The 24,663-nt window shown below is 42.2% G+C and overlaps 1 long non-coding RNA gene across 1 annotated transcript in view; it reads left to right on the plus strand.

The window, feature by feature from the left end:
• LOC141733732 (uncharacterized) overlaps positions 1–24,663 on the plus strand; it is a 141,687-nt gene that overhangs the window by 110,831 nt on the left and 6,193 nt on the right. Inside the window, exon 3 of the long non-coding RNA XR_012584378.1 lies at positions 1,902–1,972. This is a non-coding gene — a long non-coding RNA (uncharacterized LOC141733732). The remainder of the gene's footprint in view (positions 1–1,901; positions 1,973–24,663) is intronic.

Consider the following 24,663-nt stretch of genomic DNA (forward strand, 5'->3'; position numbering starts at 1 on the left):
TCACTGTGGCATTTATTCTCAGATACTGTCTTGTTTCACCTTTATTGCTTGTTTGATTGTTTTCAAATTTTAGGTTTTAAATATGCCAGGATGGTTAATCTGTAGGCTCAGGGATTAATGTCAGATAATAAGTTCTCCAAAGAGGGGTAAGGAAACCCAAACATCAGTCTGGGGGGAAAGGGGAGGGGGGGCATGACTCCATGACACAAAAAAGAAACTGAATGTTAGTTCAAATACTGAACAAAACCACGCCAGAAAGTTCTCAGACCAAGACTCCCAGAGGACATAGACACATAATGACAAAATAAATACTAAGGAATCTTGGACCTAAAGAAGTTGTATAAAAATTTAATGCTGCCAAAAATATCACCTCCCATCCAGCCCAGATAACAGGTGACGTTTGCATGTGATCTTTCATATTCAAAAGAATTTACATAATGGCCAGATTCAAAGTTCAGAAAAATCAGAGGGCTGAGTTTGGTCACCTAATTGTAAAATAGCGGTGTGGAAAAACCTCTGCGTATCTACTGCACTACCATCGGCTGTCATTTTACTCTTTTATTTTAAAGTTAATTAAGTCCCTAGAGAAGTAACGATCTTGAAAACGCTCTGAAATGAAGTGGTTGCCTTCCCTGAGCTTCTCAGTAGGTAAATCGGATCAGATCCTGGAAATGTGGTGATCACCTGTCGCAATCCCAAGGGGATTGCATCCAGCAAATGCTCTTGGAATATGGTTAGCACTGGCCTGTAGGTTAGAGTTCCTTAGAAACAGTGGGGTGGGCTTTGCTTTGCTCTGCTCTGCACTAGTGCCCACTTCTAACATAACAGGTTGGCATTTAGAACACTTTCTCACAACATGGAAGATGTGGATTATTACGTTTTTACAGAAAGAAGAAATTCACATTGTGCCTCTTGCTTCCCGGGTACGTGCAGTAAGAGCTGAGGCAGGGTGGGAGCGAGTGCAGCATGCTGCAGTGCAAGCAGTCACGTTCACTGCCACACTCCCAGTGAATGGGGGCTGCAGAGAATTTTGAAAATGAAGTTGCAGGTGCCTGTGGTTGAGAGAGGCTCCAGGCCATGAAATCTACATGGCTCCTTACAGACTTGAGCGAAATACCCAGTTCCCAGTGAGCTGGGAGATTTCAGATCTGCTCTAGCCTCATTGTCACTTTTCGGGTGCTTTTTGCTGGTTAGACAGAGCTGGTTAAACTTCCCTCCACGTGGCACGATCATCGCTCTGGAGTGTCTTGTTCCCTGCATGTTGCGGTACATTTAATCTTAGCACATGGTTCTGAATTCCACGGTTGAGATCAACCACACAAAACTTAGGCGTTGCAGCCATTGATTTAAAATTGTCTGGGATGATTTAAAGTGAAGACGTACAGAGTTCAGTAGAACTATGATTGTTTACATCAGCTGAGAGAGGAACTGTTTTTTATGAATTTAGTTGTTTAATGATTTGACTTCCTCACAAAAATACGTGTAAAATTATAGTGTAGAACTGAAGTTCATAATCTTTATGTAATCTGTTTTCCTCACAAAATGCAAGAGCAAAGAAAGCAGAGGAGCTACACAGTTGCTCTTCATTTCTCTCTGCTGCTGTTCTCTCTTCCCCTTGCCCTTGCCCTTTCTTTCTGCCACAGTATGTGAACCACAGCTGTAGGCTCTGGAGGAATACAAGTGTCTTTCTCTGAGGAGACACCATGAGTTTCTACTTACTGACAAAACATAATTCAGAGACTTTGTGCAACCTGCAGATTCATGAATCAGCTGTAAAACTAGTTATCTTCAGTAAAAATTATTCCTCAGTCTCTCTGACTATAAACAGGAAATTTACTATTTGTTCTTCTTAGTGACAAAAGCAAACCACTGATAAAGCATGTTTTTTCTTCTTGTTTTAGGGGACTTCGAAGTAAAGTTTCACTTGTCCATAGTGTGATGTGTCCATGAGCTGAACTTATTCTGGTGACAGGTAAACTGTAACTGCATAGCTATAAATACTTAATGTTGCTATGTAAACCATAACTACATACAGTAGTATGTCTCTCTTGTTGAAGTGTTTAATTACGTAAGTTCTGGAAATAACGTAGCTGTATAAATTAAAATGGCAACAAATTTTGTCAGAGTGAACACTCCCCTGGTTATACTTCTCTTTGGCGTACCTGAATTCCGCGTTTGCAGAGGCTGCCCTTCAGTCGGAGCCTTTAGCATTGAAGACAGAGCTGTAGGGCAGGGAATAACTTCCCTTGTTACCTTGCTTGTTTGGAGTAAGTCATGTAGTTATTGCTAACAGTTGATGTGCAAAATCCCGTTTATGCTAAAGCCTGGTAATGGGAAATGCACTTAAATGGAACCAAATAAAAACACTGTAAAATTTTCTAGCCTGATATGATATCAAAATCATGATGAGACATTTCAGAAACCACATTTCAGTACTGAAACCGCTAGGCTGTCATGGTCTATGAGGGTAGAGTCCTTATATGCTGAAATGAATGGTTTAGAAGGTGGGCAACAAGACTTGACGAAATAGCCAATTTCCAGGAAGTCCTGCAGGGGTCTTGAGTCCAGGCTCATCAGCGTTCATAAGTGATTAGGAATGGGAAAATAATGAGGAGCCTCCGTTTTCGTGGTAGGCCCGAGTCGTCAGTCTCTCTGAGGAATTACGGGGGGATGCGGTTACATTAGGTGTCAAATGAAAGAAAGATAAAGGTCAGGGTAGGTAATGTGATGTATCAGGATAAAAAAAAAACCCCAAAACCAAAACCAAGAACCCACAAACAAAAAAAAACCCTCAAAACCCTAATTTTACATTTCTAGTAATTGGCTCTGACTATTAAAAATCATGAAAAATACCTATAATAGTCATTGGAGCTTTTTGCTTTTAATTAGTCTGTAACGGTGGAAAAAAAGCAAGCAAGGGGACTTGCAGCATAAAGTCTGTCACCGTAAAAATTGCCTGTGCACACATGTGCAGTTCTCATTCCACGGCTTCAGAACGAAGAGAGCAGAACTGGAAAAAAGAGTGAGAATGACGATGAAGAGTATGCAATTACTTTTCATGCAGAAGCAGCCTAATTAGTTGAACACTTTAGACGGAAAAGGAGTAAGATAATGGGGAAAAAGGGAAACATCTGATAGAAATCTGCTAAGTCGTGAGAGACATTGCAAAGGTAATGCTAGTGTGCTTTCTACAGCATGAGAAGTAGGGGGCAACAAAAGCCACTCTCAGAGTAAAGAGAAGATGACTCTTCTTCCCGTTGCTGTAGAATGTTACGAACATAGAAATTTGTATGGGTTCAAGGGAAAATGAACACATTCCTGGAAAGGAAATCCAGGGAGGATCACTGCTATCTTGTGATTTAAGAAACCCCTAAAATGCAAGTTTCTGGAGGGTGAGAGAATATTCTGGAGCCCTTTAGTACATGTATGTCTTAATCTTACGCACTTCCATGGTTACCCTTTAGACGCTATAGTAGGAAGCAAGATATTTAGCTAAACAGATGTTTGGTCTGATTGACTAGTTTTGTGTAAGCACTTTGTGTTGGAGGGAAGTTAACTATTTGTTACACTTACTTGCCACAATGTAATGTGGAGATAATTGAAAAAGGAAGTCCGATTGTGAATTTTGCAGCTTTTACGTTGAACAAGACAGTTGAAAGTGGACATCTTCTTCCCATTCAGGTTTTTTGCCTTTCGCCTCCACAGAGGATTGAGTGGAGGAGGGAGACTGCTTTCGTAATGCTTATTTACATGCGGCTTTTATACTATTCAGTTGTGGACAAACAACACACCAGAACTTAAAGGTGTGAGCAGAGAGCAGTTGGCTACCTGAGATACCTATGACTGTCAGTGTAAGCACAAAAAAAGAGTAAAAGGGTATAGAAAAATAGTGGATACTTACTGTAGTAGAAGGATTTCTAAAAGTGAGAGAGTAATTTTTACATGCTGTTATACTTCTGGTGATTACATATGTGTAATATATAACATATTATACATATTATATTACATTATATTATATAATAGAATATATATTATATATGGGTTTATATATATTTCTGGGCAATGCTGTTAGTCATATGATGTAGTTTTAGTCAGTCCTGCGCAGACCAGGGCGTTGGACTCAATGATTGCTCAATTGGTCGCTTCCAATTTGAGATGTTCTATGATTATTTAAGGAAAAATATTGTGACTTGTATGTAGCCCCCACCCAGAGCAGGATTGTGTCATGGCTTGTTCTGTACTCTCATCAGACATTTTGAGACCGGGCTTTTCCTTCCTGGGGGGAGCACCCACTGAGCAGAGCATGCAGACCATGCCTTTCATCGTGTGTCTTTGCACATTCATGCAGTAAAGCCTATTATAATTTCAGACCTCCATGCACATAATATAGCTGCCCCCAGGAGCCAGCGGGATAGTGGCTTGTTAAGGCCTCTCCCAATACGAGCACTAGGTGCTGTAGCACCACCAGCGGGAATCGGTTTTAAAGCAAACGGGAGATTCTCGTGGTGCGGAGGCTGCAGCCGTGCTACTGAAAGGACATCAGCATACCTGTGTTTGTGGGACAGCAGTTTCCAAACCTTCTGTGAATTTTGTGCTGAGAATACATTTTACCCATTCAAAACACACCTGGAGCTCCGTGCTAGCAGCTGCAGGCATCAGCGGCTCACTAGGTGGTGCAAAATGTCTCTGAACCTCACATCCTCCCTGTGCAGAACCTGTGACAGGAATTAGGAGTGGTTGCAAAAATTGGATAGACAAACTGTTCCATAGGTTTTAGTAAAAAAAGCTAATCATAACCCAATAACTAGTCAATTGAACTAAAAAAAATACATGTACTGCAGTTGGTTGTTTTTAATATTGGATTTTTTAGTTTACTGGAAAAATTCTCTACATTTATCAATTTTACCTTGATCTGTGGTGACTTATGATAAAAATGAGACTAAAACCATGAGTTTTTTCCAAGAAATGATATGGTTATCATTGGCCTTCAACAGGCCTTGCACAACAGTCGTAAGTCCAAAAATTTGTGGAGAAAATATGCCATTAATGAAATGCCACGCACATTTGTATGAGCAGTGGGGATGAGAGTATCTGAACACTTGTTCAGTGCTGCTGGTACTCAGTTTGGACATGTTTACACATACACGCATCATAGATGTGCTGGTTCTGTACCGTCACAGCTCACTCTGAACACCGAAGGCCAAAGCGCGAGGGCTTGGGCTTTGCTGACCAGGCAGCCTGAGAGTCTCCGTGCACGTCTGTCCATTTACCCTCTACTGTGGGAAACCCTTACTGAGTGACATACATTTTTTTGTCTTGCTTTTTTCTTTCTGGTTTCCATGTCTCATTGGACTGATGAGTGGTTTGGTGGAAGAGAGTGTCCCTGGAGAAGATTTCTAATTTTGCTCCCTGGGTGAGCAGAAACTTTTACAGAGCAGGCTGCAGGCTGATACTAGTGGAGGAGGGCTGGGAAAGGTCAGGGACCCCTGAGTCTTGGCTCTTTTTTTCAGCAACTTTGCTGGTAAAGCCCCGTAGACATTCTAGGCACTCTGCTTAAGACAAGAGACAGATCATTTCCCCCTCTAGATTTATAAGACTGTTTAAGGTTATGGCATCCTTAGGACCCATGAGGCAGCCAGGATCTATGGAAATAGCTGGGAAAAGTGCAAACGCAGAAAGCGAATAAATGCTGCTGGTTTTGTAAAAGCAAGGTCAGTTTCAGCTTCTCTCACCAAGCTGCTTAGACAGAAGACATGCCTGTTTGCTGCAGGCGTAACCTTGAACAATGTATACTTGGAAGTATAAGTCCAAAATATTCCAGTTTTACTATTTGGTTTTTAAAAATAATATGGTCCTTTTTGAGGCACACATAAATATAGTGATGCTATAACTGCTGGATAGCTGCTGGAGAGGGTGCAGCAAAGGGCTACCAAGATGCTGAGGGGACTGGAGCACCTCTCTTATGAAGAAAGAGTGAGGGATTTGGGTCTCTTCAGTCTGGAAAAAAGACGGCTGAGGGGGCATCTTATCAACACTTATCAACACTTAAAGGGTGGGTGTCAGGAGGATGGGGCCAGGCTCTTTTCAGTGGTGCCCGGGGACAGGACAAGGGGCAACGGGCACAAACTTGACCATGGGAAGTTCCACCTAAACATGAGGAGGAACTTCTTTCCTGTGAGGGTGGCAGAGCCCTGGCACAGGCTGCCCAGAGAGGTGGTGGAGTCTCCGTCTCTGGAGACATCCCAAACCCGCCTGGAGGCGTTCCTGTGCCACCTGCTCTGGGTGACCCTGCTCTGGCAGGGGGGTTGGACTGGATGATCTCCAGAGGGCCCTTCCAACCCTATGATTCTATGATTCTATGATGCTCCTTCTCTATCTCATATACAATACCAGCAAACCACCTGTCACATTGCTCAAATGAATGTTATATGTAGCAATAGATTTATTAAACTGTTGCATCTTGTTTTTAAATAAATTTTAAAACATTTTGGTTTTAGGAAATCAAAGCTTTCACAGCAGTGATGATTTATTTTCTTAAATTGGTGAGATGAAGAATTTAATTTGAAAAATTACATCCACTGACAATTGTAGGAGAGTTTATGCAAATAGAGCATTGCAGTTTAAAGTAGAAAATATAAATCGTGTAATGTCATCTATTTTCATACTCTGTTTAGACAGTCTTGCAGGCTACCGAAGTACATTTTCTGGAATGTTGAACTTAGTCAGTTTTCTTTTATACCAGAGACAGATGAGGGGAAATCAGGTACCTGCTAGGAAATCTTTTTGTGTTTTTGTGCCCCTCTCCCCCAGTGCATACTCAGGCAGGGTGCCTGTGATAGAGGAGGATCCAGGAACCCCAGAAAGGCCTTATTTGCAATGTAAGGTTAAAACACACCAAGTTTTACTTAATATTGCAGTGTTTTTTATGGCAAGTGGAAACAGATGGAATAGACAAAGGGATAGTAATTGTGTGTCTAACGCTAACCAGAGGGGGGCGGGGGGGGAAAGCAGCTATTCCCACATTGGTGGTTGCCTTTTCTTCTTGAAGATGTTCATGCAGTTCAACAATTGTTTTAGAAAACTTACTGAGCACATTTATACCTCTTGGCTGCTGGCCTGACAATGCGTTACATATGGGTGTCCTTGCAGAAGGGTGATTGTCTTGGATGGTATCAGAAATGGCTCTAAAAGATGCTTTCTTAGTCTGAAGCCGAATCTTAGTTTAAAGCAGGAAAAGGAAACACAGGTAACTGACTATGGTAACAGTGAGTAAAAGTCTAGTTCATCAGAAAATAATATTATTTTTGTAGAAGACTTTTTCATACTAGAGAGGAAATTTGGTAGTGCCTTTCTTGGTAATTACAAGGAAAAGGTGAAGACGGGAAGCACCATTCTGTGCAAGTCTACTGACACTGAAAAATGTTTTAAAAGCTTGCATAGATGTGAAGAACAGTAATACCATAAAATGTCTGTAATCAAGAATCACTATATGAATTATAGTAACACATAAATAGTGTATCTGAATGACAAAAATTGCTAGTTTTTCTTATTGGGGGAAATATTTTTTGGCATATGCAAGGTATGTAGCATAAATAAATATTTTTGAAAAAAATAAGTATATAACAGCTGTATTATACTAAATTATTTTTCTTAACCCATCATATTGAATTGCATTATTCCTGAGTCTGTTAGTATCCTCTGGACTCAGGTTTTGTCGCAGAGGATTTCTTTTTTTTTCACTGCCTGCTTATACAGTTGATCTTTGTGAGTAAGGCTTTTTCCACATCTAGAATATTTCCTGGGAATAGTTCACTTCCTTTGTACCGTGTGAGTCCTGGCACACCAATCAGACAGATGGATTTTACTGTTCTCAACTGCAAGGAAATTAGTTTTAAGAATTCCTCGTCTAAACCTGTTCAGCATGCAATGTAATTCTTTTATATTTGTGTTGATACATTAATTACTAAGATAAAATGTATAAATTAACCAAAGCCAAGACTTCCGTCCCTCTTTTGCCATCTATTTTGAGTTTTTTCTTAACTGTGTCATATTATGCATCCTATTGCTGCTCAGCATTTATATGTATTTGGACTTCATCTGACCAGAAGTTGTTTGATTTGACAGATTCTGTATTTGTGACATCAAAATATGTTGCTATGGAAAAAATTACGAGTTCTAATTAAAAATGCAGAGGTCACAAGTTTCCCAGAACCAGTAGGGCATAGATCCTAGGAGAAAAGAACCACAACATAAAAAAATCCAGAGATATGTCAATCTGCAACTTTCCAGATCTGAAGGAGAACAGCAAGCATTCAGAAAAAAAACACGAGGCTGAAATTTTGATCAAGCTCTCTTGTGTTCATTCAGATGCTGTATGTCTCCCTTCCCACTGGCAAAAATATTCTGGAATTCATGCAGAGCACTGATATTTGAAACGTCATCCTAATACAACTTAAAAAGAGGCGAGATAGAAGTTAGATGGAAGTGAGTAGAGAGAGAAAGTAGATCTGCCTGGTCATCCTTTCAAATCAAATACGAATATTGAAGTAATCGCCATGTAATGATGTTGAGTGTTTTGTTAACTACATGTGTCCGTCTCTTCCTTTGAAAGTTTGTCCATGTTCACTTGTCTCATTGACTTCTCTTCAATACCTCTTTAGTTGTTGAACTGTTTACAGTTTCCTCCTTTTAAAATTTTTATTTGTAACCAACTGTTGTGTCTTTTCCTCTCCTTTTGCTCCAAACTCGTCGGTACAAGCGCAGGGTTGAGTGACAGGTGCCTGAGCTGCCCACACGATACCTCCATCAGAGCGCAGGATTTAAGAGCACCTCAGCTGTAGCAAACTCCTGCTCAATACGACACTGATATGAGCACACCTGTTCTGTTCTACGTTGGCGAGTTCTGCAGTAGTGTTGTACATGACATAGTCAAGACGTAACAATTTTTGCTCAAAATTTATTTATCTTCTAATTTTTTTTCAGTGTTGGAGCTCTCGGTGCTTCCACTGCAGTCATTCTTTTTTCTTAAATGACAAATACTCTGTAATTGCCTTCTAAGTTTGTGCTTTCTCCCCTCCAGTAGTAGAGCAAGCAGTTTGTCTCTTTGAACTCGGTTCTGCAATTCAAAAGCAGCAATGTGTTGCTACTAGAGCACACTGCCAAGTTATCTCCAGTTTCCTCTCAGGATAGCTGCTAAGTATATTTCTGTCTTATGGAGATGGGAAGCTTGCAGTCTGAGGGGCCCTGCTCGCCCAATTGCTCTTCTAGGTATAAAAAATGTAAATGTTGTTTCACTGATGACTGAGTTTGCCAAAGTACGGAATGCCTGTGAGCACAGCACTTTGTTCTCCAGCAGGAAGGTGCCGTTTAACGGCAGGTCTCGTTATGCGCATGTGCAGCTTCTTGTGATCAGCCAAGACTCAGCCTGAGATTCACATGGCCCATAGAGAATCATTCTCAAGATTGAAGGGCCATCAGAAATGTTTCTTATACGTAAGCAAACAATTGTTTTTATGTATGTTTTGATAAACCACACATGAACTTTTGCTTAAGGTTTCAGTTATCTGCTAAAGATCTTACAAAAGGTACATCATGAGACTCATAAGGTAGACTTACCACTCCAAGGTAGTGCATGTATGCATATGGGATTTTACTTTTTTTTCCAGTTCCTACAAGAATTCTACACTTGTTTTATTGCTAGTGTTCTATGTAGCTCACTGTCACGACGGTGGCCTCAGGCCACATCCCTTAAACTGAGGAGACAGAAAGTCAAATGGAATACCAGAACGTGAAACTGACTTTGTTGTTAGCATAGCCCTTTTTCCATAACTACAGAAACTGGCATTGGGATTGTGTTATTTCAAAGCCTATATGCATCATTTCTGTCTGACAGAAAATGCCATAACTGATAAATCAACAAGAGATATCTGTCCCCCCTTCCTTTTTTTTTAGGTGTTAAACTACCATATCTAGTTAGAATGAGGGCTAGATGCCTTCATGAGGCCTTAAAAATGCTGATCTATAGTTTTATGAATGTAAAAAATGTCATTCTCCTGTATTTAATGAGTTGTTTATATTTTTGAAGTCTATGAACTGAGATAATTACCATGAAAAATTCTAGGCAGATGACTTGAAAGTGTTTTATCATTCTTTGTTTTTTAATAAGGCAAGAAGTTTTTAGATAGTTACAGAATATTTCAGGATCAGGATCCACAATTAATGTCTATTAAACTAAAGCAATGTCAGATCTTAACTGCCTTGCTTTAATTTGAAACCACAGTAGATGAGAATTCAAATGGCAGTTTAGAGGGCAACCATGCTTCTGCAAAGGTACAAACTCTACACTTTACCCATTTCTATATTAATCATTTACTTTATGCTTTTTAATAAGTGCATGAATTATGCTCATCATTTAAAAATCCTTCCTGTCTAATATATTAGAGACTGGAAATAATAATTTTCTCATTTTTGTGTGCCCATAGTACAGGTCTGTTTTCTATCATAAAGCAAAAAACTCCAACATACTACAGTCATTCTACATGTGTGGTATTTCCATTTTCACGTGTTAATTGTGGAGGTATTTTTATTGCAATGTCTTTCCTGTGAATTTATTTTTTAAAAAAACAAGCAAGATACTCTGAAAGAGCAGTATCCCGAAGGGAAGCTATGGAGATCTTTTCTTGAGTTAAGTCTCCTGAAAAATTTCTCAGCCCTGAAGATTTCTAAAAGGCAAGAAGCCGGAGTAAAACTGTTGCAGAGAGCTGGGAGTAACAGCATAGGCTATGTAAACTGATTTTGTACTAAAAATTCTGATTCAGAGTGTTGCTAAGTGCAAACAGAAATATTTTTCTGTTAGTTGCCAAACAAGCGGAAGACTTTCTGAGTTTCTTTTCACCATTTTGCACTCTAAAAGGGGGGGAAAGGGGGCGGGGGGGGGGAATTCTGTGTAGCCTATCAGGGTCTGGTTCCCTTACCAGGCTTGTTTTAACCCCATTTGTGTTTCTCCAGAGAAAGTGTAAAACCAGCATCAAGACCAGCAGTCTCATAATTGGAACCCATTTTATTCAAGTACAAGGCAACAGAACAACGTGAGGTGTTAAGCAAGGCATTCTCTCTTCTAAAACAGACTAAGATATATACTGGAAATTAAAATAAAATGTAAAGTCTCTTAGTAATAATTACATATGAAGATTTTCACAGCAAAGTTGTGTGAAAGATATTTCTCAAGTGCACCGATGATTTCAGTTAATGAAGACAGTTATGTGAAAATGTTCTTATGTGATTATAGGATGAAAAAATCTGTGAAGTCATTAAAAGAACCATCCATTTCAGAACAAACCATATAAGGCACATAGAATTCTACCACGCTGACATAGACTAGGCAGTAGACCAACACTTAAAGAAAAAGTCCTCTCAGAACAGAGAAGTATCTGACCTTCCCTCTGTGCTTCCCTGACCAGGCTTTCAGCAGTGATCCTATCACTGTTTATTTCATGAATATTTTCACACCTCTGTTCTGTATCTGTGTGGTCTGTTAGCAGGTTTTTGAAGGCCCCAAGGCTGAGGAATACAAGGATGGTATTCTCACTTCACTTACCTGTATGAATGAGATAATATTTAAGCCACATGCTCGAAAAACCTTACCAATCAGTACTGAGTGGTTCTGGTTGCCCCTTACGGCTGCACCTGGAAGGAGCAGGCATACCGGGAGCTGACTGGCTCTGCTCTTGAAAAAGGAGCTGGAAAACTCAATTAAGACCTGTTCAGGATAGAAGGCAGCTGTGGGTGGTGGATTTGCATCTAGTCAGCCCTCAGACAGGCATTAGTTCCAGGTAGGGGCCTTGAAGGGTATTGACAGCAAGGGCAAGCTTTTTTATTATCAAAGCTTCTTGGATTTTATTTTTCACCTTATTAACTAGAATACTTGGGTACAAACTGCAGCCAGTAGATCTCATGGACTCTGGAATTCTAAAGGACTCTGGAATTCGGATTTTGCTGAAGCGTATTCTTAAAACAGTGCTGCTGTTATCCCAGAGCCATGGTGGTGTTGGCTTAGAAAACTAGCTTTGTGGGTCACAGTTGACCTTTGTGCTGGAACGTATGTCCGGAAAGTTAAATTAAGAGCTCTATCAATACTTAGAGGAGGAGGTAGCGGGTAAATTATGACAAAGATGTGGTAAGAAGGCTTCTGGGCTTGGGAGAAACTGGTGTAGCACTAGCTCCAAGTCTAGGCAGTAAGGAGCACGGTAAGAGCAGGCTTTTGTGGCCCTGCGCTGAAATGAGAGGGCTATTTAATGAAAGAGGAGTTATCTGCAATATGCATGAGGTCTGTCTGGTTGGAAGGGGTGTGGGACCAGTGTGTATTGGTGAGCAGATTGCTTCTCTTACTCTGTAAAGTTCTTGTAGTTGCACACCTCTGACAGCAATCCTGCAGGGACTCCTCTTGCAGACTCTCAAGTACGTTTCCATTACTTTGTCCCTTGATGGTCAATGCTGACAGTACAGCGCGGACTATCAAATGGAATTGACAAACAGGAGGATGAGTTTGTATTGATTTCTGTGCTGTGACAGATTGTGCCACAGGCTAGTTTCAGTGTAAGGGCTAGAAATAAAATCTGGGAACTTCCCTTACTGTAATGCAAGTATGACTCGCAGAAGAATCTGGCCAGTGTCTTAGCTAAACATGCTGATATTAAATAAGTCTTCACCAGCCTTTAAAAATGAAAGCGTGCTTATGCAGAACTGTAACCAAACCCCATTTTTTGGCTATAAACTACAAGTCAATTTACTAATTTCAGACTATAGATTAGATACGACTTGCCAAAAGTAAGTATCAAAGCAGGTCACCATTGTGCATATGAGACAAGTTTTTACAGAGGCTCTGCTGATACTATCATGGTATTTTATGTTGTGCAAATTAATAGACTGTAAACTCGTTGCAATTTAGGACAAGTTAAATGTCTTTTTACTGTGCTCTTAAATACTATCCTACCTGAGTTGACTGGTTGCTTGTGGCTGTTAGTTTAAAAACACACACTTCTTGACAAACTGCCCTTGCTAGATTGGTGGCCTATGTTCAAATCAGTTGATTGGAAAAGAAATTTAGCCTTGTATTTGCTGTCTGCTGAAGCTGATCTGGTACACCGCAGTCAAGCTGACCTCCTGAAAAACCTCCCAGTTTGTTTAAATTCAATCAATAATTTGCCATTAACCAGCAGGCTGATCTTTGTATTCTGAGCTATGTACAAGTTAGATGCGTATCCTCAATAGACTTTCGACAAAACTTGCAATGAAAAGAGCAGTGTTTTCATTACAGCGCTCAAGCTTTAGACTGCCAGTGACGTTACTCGTTTATCATCATCCCCTATAAGAAATTCTGAATAAATACATGCTTATAGGTGCAGTTAACAAAGGACACAGAATAGTTTACCAGTACATACTACCAGTAGCACATACCAAACTCCTGAAGTCCTGTTGCTTTCTGTAACCCTAACACTGGCTGGACTAAAAACTATATGAAGCAGTCCTTAGTTGCAGTGCTTCATAAAAAAAAAAAACAGAGCCAATTCTCACGTATTGAGTAGCTGTGGTCTTGTTTTTCATCAGTGCCAGTTTAGCATAATGCCACAATCTACAGCAAGAGACAAGTGATTTGGTTTTGTTGGTTTTGTTTGTTTGTTTGTTTGTTTTTTATGCAACAGCTAGAAAAACTGCATGGAGTTACTATTGAGAATGTGATGGGGTAATTTAGAATTTGGATTATTTCCTGAAAGGGCTGTACTTTAAAGCAACAGTTGTGGCAAATATAAATCTTTAATTTTCTATTGTACTTTCATGCTGCTCTCTAAAGCATTTAGTAAATGAAAAAACGTATTAAGCAGTACTTCGTCATCAAAACACTGAGACAAAAGATCACTTTTCAAATTTGTCAGCATGAGATTATTTTAATGAATGTCATGAATAATAGCAAGCTAAACTCCCCACCCTTGTGAGCCCTTCAGATTATTACCCACTTCTGGTCTTTCAGGTGGGAAGTGATAAGGTAGCAATGAGAGGCTCACAATCCTTTAAAAAAGATTTCAGGGCCTTAGGGCAACTGGTAAAGGGATCAGGAGCTCAGGTTGTGTTCTCCTCCATCCCTCTGATATCAGCGATGGACGAGGGAATATGTAGGAGGAGTCAACAGGTCAATTCATGGCTCCGGGGCTGGTGTCGTAGACAGGGCTTTGGGTTTTATGATCATGGCTTGGTATATGAGGCACCAGAGCTGTGAGTAGCCAATGGGATGCACTTATCCCAGAGGGGGAAAAGGATTCTGGGGCAGGAGTTGGCAGGCCTCACTGATAGGGCTTTAAACTAGATTTGGAGGGGGAAGGGGTCAATAATTTCATGCTTGCCTGTGACAAACAGTGGGGCAGCACATCGGGGGCAGAGGGATGGAGTCCTAGTAAAGGCTCTCAACTTGTTGCCCTAAGACAAGCAGGAGACGACGCACCGGGACACCCCGAGGGAATCAAGGGGGATTCGCGCAAGAGGGTGACATGGCCAGCCCAGCTGAAGTACCTCTACATGAATGCACGCAGCTTGGGCAATAAACAGGATGAAATAAGGGCCACTATGCTGCTGGAAAGCCATGACATAGTGGCCATTACTGAAACTTGGTGGGACGATTCCCATGACTGGAATGTAGGGATAGATGGATACAAGCTCTTTAGGAAGGACAGGCAGGGTAGGAGGGGAGGAGGTGTTGCCCTCTACATCAGTGACCAGCTAGAATCGATGGAGCTCCACATGGGGAAGGATGAGGAGCTCGTTGAGAGTGTATGGGTTAAGATTAAAGGGAAGATAGGGGAAGGTGATGTTACAGTAGGGGTCTGCTACAGGCCACCTGACCAGCAGAGCCAAGCAGATGAGGCCCTCCATAGGCAGAAAGAAGTGGCTTTGGTCCTCATGGGGGATTTCAAGCCTGGTCCTCATGGGGGATTTCAAGCACCCTGACGTAGAATCACAGAATCACAGAATCATAGGGTTGGAGGGGACCTCTGGAGATCATCCAGTCCAACCCCCCTGCCAGAGCAGGGTCACCCAGAGCAGGTGGCACAGGAACGCGTCCAGGCGGGTTTGGAATGTCTCCAGAGACGGAGACTCCCCCACCTCTCTGGGCAGCCTGTGCCAGGGCTCTGCCACCCTCACAGGAAAGAAGTTCCTCCTCATGTTTAGGTGGAACTTCCCATGGTCAAGTTTGTGCCCGTTGCCCCTTGTCCTGTCCCCGGGCACCACTGAAAAGAGCCTGGCCCCATCCTCCTGACACCCACCCTTTAAGTGTTGATAAGTGTTGATAAGATGCCCCCTCAGCCGTCTTTTTTCCAGACTGAAGAGACCCAAATCCCTCATTCTTTCTTCATAAGAGAGATGTTCCAGTCCCCTCAGCATCTTGGTAGCCCTTTGCTGTCCCCTTTCCAGCAGTTCCCTGTCCTTCTTGAACCGGGGAGCCCAGAACTGGACACAATACTCCAGGTGCGGTCTCACCAAGGCAGACTAGAGCGGGAAGATGACCTCCCTCCACCTGCTGGCCACACTCTTCTTGATGCCCCCCAGGATGCCATTGGCCTTCTTGGACATGAGGGCACATTGCTGGTCATCATGGTCATCTTGTTGTCCACCAGGACTCCCAGGTCTCTTTCCACCGAGCTGCTCTCCAGCAGGTCACCCCCAACCTGTACTGGTGCATGGGGTTATTCCTCCCCAGGTGCAGCACCCTACAGTCGCCCTTATTGAATTTCATAAGGTTCCTTTCTGCCCAAATCGCCAACCTGTCCAGGTCTCTCTGTATGGCAGCACAGTCTTCCGGTGTGTCAGGCACCCCCGCTAGCTTTGTGTTATCAGCAAACTTGCTGAGGGTGCGCTCTATCCCCTCATCCAGGTCATTGATGAATATACTGAGGAGGACTGGACACAGTACTGACCCCTGGGGAACACCGCTCGTCGCTGACCTCCAACTAGACTCTGTGCCCCTAATCACGACCCTCTGAGCTCTAGACATCTGCTGGAGGGACAACAGAGCAAGGCTCCAGCAATCCAGGATGTTCCTGGAATGCATAGATGACAACTTCCTCCTCCAAATGGTAGAAGAACCAACAAGAAAAGGTGCTATGCTGGACCTTGTTCTCACCAACAGGGAAGGGCTGGTGACCAACGTGAGGCTCAGGGATAACCTGGGCAGCAGTGACCATGAAGCAATAGAATTTAAGATCCTCAGGGCAACTAGTGGGGTATATTCCAAGCTTACGACCCTGGACTTCAGGCATGCAGACTTTGATCGCTTCAGGGATCTGCTGGCCAAAGTGCCATGGGACAAAGCTCTAGAGGGAAGGGGGGCCCAGGACAGCTGGTCAGTATTCAAGGATCACCTTCTTCGTGTCCAGGAGCAAACTATACTGACAAAGAGGAAGGCAGGAAAGAATGCTAGGAGACTTGCCTGGATGAACAGGGAGCTCCTGGACACACTGTCACACAAAAAGAAAGTTTATAAGGAGTGGAAGAAAGGACAGCTGGAATGGGGGGCATATAAGGAAGATGTCCAAACAGCAAGAGACGTGGTGAGAAAAGCTAAAGCTCAGTTAGAATTAAATCTAGCCAAGGAGATCAAGGGAAACAGCAAAAATTTCTATAGGTACATTAATGGTAAGAAGACGACTAGAGAGTGTGTGGGCCCCCTCATAAAGGAAACGGGGGAGCTGGTGACAAGTGATATGGAAAAGGCCAAGGTTCTCAACGACTTCTTTTCCTCAGTCTTCACTGACAAGAGCTCCAGCCACACTCCCAGAGTCACAGAAGACAATGGCAGGGGTTGGACAGAACTGCCCATCATAAGTGAAGATCAGGTTCGTGACCATCTGATGAACCTGAAAGTGAACAAGTCCATGGGACCTGATGGGATACACCCACCGGTACTGAAGGAACTGGCAGATGAGGTTGCTAAACCACTCTCTATTATACTCCAAAAGTCATGGCAGTCTGGGGAAGTCCCCACTGACTGGAAAAGGGGAAACCTAATCCCCATTTTCAAAAAGGGAAAGGATGAACCAGGGAACTATAGGCCAGTCAGTCTCACCTCAGTGCCTGGTAAGATTATGGAGCACATCCTCCTGGAGGCACTGCTGGGGCAGAAGAATAACGAAGAGGTGATTTGGTACAATCTACACGGCTTCACCAAGGGCAAATCGTGCCTGACAAACCTGGTGGCCTTCTATGAGAAGGTCACAACATCAATAGACAAGGGGAGAGCAACTGATGTTTTTTACCTGGACCTGAGCAAAGCCTTTGACACTGTCCTGCATGACATCCTGGTCTCCAAGCTGATAAAATATGGGTTTGATGGACTGACAATTCAGTGGATAAAGAACTGGCTTGACACCCGCACCCAAAGAATGGCTGTCAATGGGTCCGTGTCCAAGTGGAGGACAGTGACAAGTGGAGTCCCTCAAGGATCAGTACTGGGACCAGTCTTGTTTAACGCCTTCATCAGCAACATGGACAGTGGCATGGAGTGCACCCTCAGAAAGTTTGTCGACGACACCAAGCTGTGTGGGGCAACTGACATGCTGGAGGGAAGGGATGCCATCCAGAGGGACCTTGACAGGCTGGAGAGGTGGGCCCATGTCAACCTCATGAAGTTCAACAAGACCAAGTGCAAGGTCCTCCATCTGGGTCGGGGCAATCCCAAGCACCGATATATGGGTGGTGACTGGCTTGAGAGCAGCCTTGAAGAAAAGGACTTGGGAGTGCCGCTGGACGACAGGCTCAACATGAGCCGTCAGTGTGCACTAGCAACCCAGAAAGCCAATCGTATCCTGGGCTGCATCAGGAGAAGTGTGGCCAGCAGGTCGAGGGACGTGATTCTCCCCCTCTACTCCACTCTTGTGAGACCTCACCTGGAGTACTGCATCCAATTCTGGAGCCCCTACTGCAAGAGAGATATGGATGTGCTGGAACGTGTCCAGAGAAGGGCCACGAAGATGATCAGAGGGCTGGAGCACCTCTCCTATGAGGACAGACTGAGAGAGTTGGGGTTGTTCAGTCTGGAGAAAAGAAGGCTCCAAGGAGACCTTATAGTGGCCTACCAGTATCTTAAGGGGGCCTACAAGAAAGCTGGTGAGGGACTTTTTAGGATGTCGGGTAATGGTAGGACTAGAGGGAATGGATTAAAACTAGAGATGGGTCGATTCAGACTGGACGTTAGGAAGAAGCTCTTCACCATGAGGGTGGGGAGACACTGGAGTGGGTTGCCCAGAGAGGTAGTGGAAGCCCCATCCCTGGAAGTTTTTAAGGCCAGGCTGGACGGGGCTCTGAGCAACCTGATCTAGTGGGAGGTGTCCCTGCCCAGGGCAGGGGGGCTGGAACTAGATGGTCTTTAAGGTCCCTTCCAACCCTAACAATTCTATGATTCCAAGCCGTATTTCTTTTTTTTTCCCCCAGACGTGAGCTCTGTTCTCCTATTAATTTATATGACTTCCTTTACAAGGGATTTTATATAATTTGAACCAAATGAATTAATACAGGTGACAAATGACTGCTGGAAATGTACTTTTAATGTTAGTTCTGTACAGTCTTTTAAGCAGTGGTGGTGGTGGGATCAAGGGGGAAGGGATATTTTGCCCCTCTGTTTTCATTTAGAGGTTGCTTTCTTGAATTCCTTTTCACAAGCTCAGAGTAACATGGTCTAACCTTATTCCTGACCCACTTCAAGCAGGAGCCTAGAGACCTCCTTAGGTCCTTTCCAACCTGATTTTTCCTATGATCCTAAGAACAAACACAAATAAGGTTCCATACATTTCTATGAATGTAAGTAGTTCAAATTTATGGCAGCTATGCTGTAGTGATTTTTCTACACGATGCAGGGTCTTGCTCATGTTTCTAACTTGCAATCATTTAACTGGCCTGAAGGGATTAATTGATTGAATTTTAAGTTGAAATTCCAATGACCTTTTATTCACTGGCCACATGTAGCGAGCCAATGTTTAAAAATGAAACTCGGTTATAGTCACTGCTTGTGCCCCAAACTGTATTTCCTACTGACAGCGAGCCATACTAGTGACATGTGATGGTTGGCCCACTTTTCTCCAGGCATTCAAATTGTCCATTTCTTCCTCATGCTGATGCATGTAATTTTAGGTACAAACTGGATGATTAAACACCCGCAAGTTTCCAGTTTACTTGTTACATTTTTCTTCAGTTATTCAAAGATACTCAACTGTATCTTACACAAGCCTCTTAATGTAGAAGAGGTGTCCCACTGGGGACAACACGGGAGGATATATGCGTATATTTTTACACAAAGAAACATCTTCTCAATGCACTTGACTCTAATGTGTCAAGAAACCTCAAATTTAGCTGTGGTGCTACAGAATGCAGCAGGCCTTTCAAAGACTTAAAAATGCAATAGAAGCTTAAGCAAAAAGCTTCAGATACCCTTGTGCTTGGAGGCTGGAGAACTGAAGACACTGTGTAAGACAAAATGTTCATATCCTGATCGCTTTGCCTCAGGCTCACTGAATCCTGAGTGAATTTATGAAGTATATTTGTTTTTGCCATGCTAGAACCAGTTTTTGTAATTATTTCTAGATGTAACTCTGAAATTATTCAGAATTGGAAGAGTGACCTATCGATAAACAGCTCTCATTTTCCGTTGCAAGCTGCAACAGTCTAGGGAGTTGGTCTTACAGAACAGATAGCCTAGTGAATTTTTTGAGGCGGATTCTGTCATTTGAGGGCCATATCACAGCTGGTTTTGAGCAGACAGAGGTTGTTGACTTAAAACTATTACTTTTACAGCTGGGAGAGCTGGTTCTGTACCGCTCTCTCAGTCGACACTACAGCTTTGCATGGAAAAAATCCTCAGCGCAGAACAGTGAAATGAAGCTGTCATTACTGACCTTTAAGAACTAAAAAATTTCTGTGCCTGAGAGTGCCTCGCTGAACTCAAGAGTGTTTTTGTATGATAGACACTTGAATGCTAGACACTTGAATGCAGTCAGTGATATCTGGATGCGTCACAAGTGTGTATTTGCTCTTAAAATACTGAGAGAATAGCTACTTTAGATTGGCAGAACAGAGACATCTGTGAATAGACTGTGTGCAGGCAATTTACCATGGATAATATTTCAGGAAAGTGCTCTTGCGCTGCTATTCAGTGAGATTTGCATGCCTGCAAAATGTCTTATTATCTTCCTGATTCCTTTTCTCCTTCTCTCATGAATGAAGCCTCCATTTGCCTCAATGGCAAAGTCTCCATATTTGCCTCAATGAAGGCTTTGTTTTTGTCTTCAACATTCAGCACAAACTTTCTGGTGATCAGAATGAAAAATGCTATCATAACAGAGGTTTTTATTCGCAGACTGCCAGTTTAGGAATATTGCTTACTGGCTTATGGACCTGAGTGTTTAAATCCTTCTTCCTCTTTTGGAAGATTATTTCCTGCTTTTGGAAAGATTATTCTGGTACTATGTGTAAGACTTGAGCACTTTTCACTTTTTGTGGATACTTGGGTGTGTCGTATTGCGTATGTTTTTCATTGTTCCACGCAGGACAAACAGGGAGGCTTGTTCAGCGCCACAAAGCATGAGCGGCAGCGCTCAGTAGCATCGCTGTGTTTTACTGACAGTCCAAAAAGAAAGGAGGAGGACTGACTTCACACTGCAACACTTGCTGTTATAATCTGTCTAATAGGGAAGTATATTTAACTGGTACAATCTCTGTCCTTGGTAATTTAGAGAAACTCAGTGGGGAAACACACACTTACTCAAGGGAGTTATTATATGGGAGCTTCCTGTAAATGTGTCTCAAAAGCATTTTCTAATAATAAGATAAATAACTTGGGCGACTGTTCCCAGAGTCTATACTGATGTGCTGAGATGTTTAATTTTCTGTGAATATGGGCCGCAGATATAATAGAGACAGAGGATGATGAGGCTTTCTCTTTTTTAGCTCTCTGCTGCACTGTGAATTCAGTTTTAGAATGGATTCAGTGTTAGAAGCGACTGACTAGAAGCACGTATTCAATACAGTTGATCGGAGGGCTGAAATATGGGAGAAACATGTCAAAAGAGAACAGGGGAGAACGGGAGCTTTTGACCAGTGGAAACTTCTATTTCCATATTATCTCCAGCCTAACTGCAGAATAAATTATTTCCTCCAAGCCTTACTACTGTACAGGTGTTACTGCAGATGGCACCATCTTTGCCAAAAAAAAGCTTGTAAATATGCACAAGGAATGTAATCAGTTAGGTTTAACTTCCAATAACAGTTGTTCAAAAGAAATGAAAGAATGCTGCATGTTTCTGTTTTCTTCCCATATGTTCTCCCTCAGCTGGAATTCAGGGTTCTCCAAAAGAAAAGTTGTGTTTTCACCCATCATCCCAGGCACTTACGAATAACATAATAGGAAGGCTGGGCATCTACTCTACCAGGGATCCAGGAAATATTTTCTAAATTCTGTTACAGTAGAATGAAAACCTTGAGCTGTATCTAGGGTCTAAGAGAAAGGAGGTTATATATGGCATTATTTTTCTGTTCTCTGATAGAAGCTATTGTCTGACTTTGCTACAGCCATGGCTTTATAATTGTTGGAAGTAATTTGCCCAGATTAATGCTCTCTGTTCAGTTCGTTTAATGTGACTTAATTTCATAACACTACAGGCTTTATCAGTAGTCAAAATAACCCCTGGAAAACCCCAGGAGGCAGAAATGCTTGACGAGTTTAGCTGTTGAGCCTGGATGATGCTGCTTCATGAAAAATGAAGTAATTGTTTTGAGGGAAAGAACCATCAGAAAATTACTGGGTCTATCAGAATTCTTTGTCTTTTATCAGTCATGTAATTTGGCTGTAACTTGGCTTTTATTTTTAGGTTTATCACAATGCCTTTTTTTGTGTCTCTGGTAATACAGGAGTATTGTGAGTCTTCCCTAAGCCTATGCTACAAAGTGTCATACAGTTAGTTACCCATAAAAAAAAAACACTCGCCGAATTTTTTTATTGGCTTGAATTTGGGATATTACCTATTACAAACACGCACATATAAAGGCACTTGTATTTTCTGTTTCAGCTTCAAGTTGAAAGTGTCAGCTTACATAAGATCATAAAAGCTGCTGTTGTTTGATTATTATTTTTTTGTTTACTCTTCTTTTCCTAAAAAGAATTGCTTTCTGGCACAAACAAGTACCCTTAAGTGTTCTGCTCTGCATAGCCAGTATAGTTGTTCTCATTAGCTTTCTCTACATACCTCGTATAGTTGTTTGCAATAGCTATAGCAAAGGAATTGTGAGTAGTTAGGAATGTTGGTAGTATCCTTTTATCCTTAGGTGTGGTAACAGATACTCTCAGTTCTGCCCTGGAACCCATTTATACCAGCAATAGGTATCAGTTGGTTAACTGTCTTGCCTTTGACTAATCAGTCTGCTGATTCTGAATGATAAAAGTAACCTTTGATTTGAGTTAATATAATCTCACATGTAATTCAGCATTGTTTTGAGACCATTTTTCCTGAGGCTGGTCATACAAAGCATCGTTCAGTGCTTCCATTTAAGATAGGAAAAGGCCTTTGGAATTGTAAACGCATTAAACCTGTTAATAGTGTAGGAGACTTCTCAGAAATAACATTTTTCAGACAGAAGCTACTATTCTGCACCCCCCCACCTTCCCCTCCACCCCCCCCCAAAAAAAAAAAGAAAGAAAAAGTTGTAAAACAACTGTAGTAGCATTTCCAGGTTTTCACCTGGCTTAAGTGGTTATTGCTTTGGGTTGATGGTTTAGCCCTCAGTGTTTGCCATATATTGCCAGGAGTTTATGACTTACAGGATATTGCTGTGATCAATGGCTTATGGTTTATCGATTACTCTACTCTCAGGCCTCATGCTTTATCATTTAGGATTCATACTCGATGTTTAGCATTTTGTGGTTTGCTAAAGTAAATTATAAACTCATGAACGATACAACTCTTGAACTCCAACCCTTAAGTAAGATATGTAGTCTTCTTGCCTCACTATCCAGGGTTCGTCTCTCTGTGGTCTGATTCAAGACCTGGTTTTGATAGCTTCATTACGTGCACTCAGACTTCTCAGGAAATTGCTAAATTGTTGGAGAGAGCTGTAAGGAAGTACATACTGTGTAGCCATGAAAGATAGTGGAAGCACAGACATGAGCCTGAAACGGGGCTGGGTAGTACCTCAGGGATTTGAGAAAGAAGGTTCGTGGTGGTTACCCACCCACAGAAAGCACTGAAATAGTAAAAATCTCAATAATTTTGAAGGAAAACTTGAGGAATTGCCAGCTAGCATCTCAGAAACACAGGGAGCAGAAGCCAGTCTTTCTCTGGCCAATAGCTGTCTGGGCAGTGGCATTTCTTTGGACTTCATCGCGTGGTCATGAAGAAAATGGGCAGTGAGCATATTAATGCTCATCCTGCTAGCCCACTAAATCTTAGTTCTTGTTTGTATGTGATAATGATTCTGCTTTATACTCTGAACTTGTGTAGGTGCTCCTTGTGTGCTGCTTGCACACAGTAAAAGTTGTCCTGGACAAGCCGTCCCGCAGACAAGGTTATGCAGCATCTCTGAGGCCACTGAGGATTGTAGGAGGGAGCGGCTGCCGGTATCTGTTGGATTAGTGTAGGGTTCATGGGGATTCTTTGGTATCTTTGGCTGGGGGCAGTGCGGTGGGTGGAATCCAGGTAACGCACAGATCAACACCCCCACTCTAACCAGTGTTTTCTCCTGCTGCGTCAAGGACTGCATGTTAATTGATACTGGGACTCCTCTTTACTTAGCTAATGAAGCCCACAGAATAGATCAAACACTGGAGTGCGGGAAGGCGTGGGTGGGAAGGGGTCAGATGGGACATCCCTGTGTAAACCCAGCCAAGGTATTTCTCTCTTAAGAGGTGCTCCTGGAGAGAGAAAGGAGACGCAAGAAGAGACTCTTATCTCCTGAGACTCTTCTTTCTCCTTCAGTAGTCATATTAATCAATATATACTATAGTTTATTTGATCACCTTTATGCCAGGGAGCACAAAGCACTCAAAATTGAACCTTGCCTGAGTGTGGGGCTAGTTTTCCCTTGCCTGTGGCAGATAAGATGTATTTCTTCTCTGCATTAACTTGAGGTTTTTATTGTACAAGTTTTTCACAAAATCTAGGCAGAACTGCTGTCACAGTAACCCTGTGAGACGGGCAGCGTGACAGAAGAAATATTTATAGAGTGTGAGTGGACAACTCAAAAGTCAGTGTAGCATGACACACACCTTCTAAGGTCTTAATTTCTTCCTCCACAAACTTCGTGTCCGCAGCAGGACTGCAAAATTAAAAGCTGAGTTGTAATGAGAAACAACAAGAATCTCATAACACTGCAGGACATCAGAACTTACTGTTGCCTTGTTGTCTCTTCAAGATAAAGGCTGAAGTCACTTCTGATGCTTGGCTTACACATTTTCAGTCTATACTTTTAATTTAATTAGCAGAGATGTCCATCTAACGCTCGTCCTGCACAGTGTTAGCACTGGTATCCATTAAAAAAGTAAGAATCTCTCTGCACAGGAGATACCACGTCAGACAACAGTGCAGAGATGTAATTCGGAACACCTGCTTTAGAATCGAGTTACGGTCACACTTT

Source organism: Larus michahellis, chromosome 21 (assembly GCF_964199755.1).
Source record: "Larus michahellis chromosome 21, bLarMic1.1, whole genome shotgun sequence".
Taxonomy (NCBI): Eukaryota; Metazoa; Chordata; class Aves; order Charadriiformes; family Laridae; genus Larus; species Larus michahellis.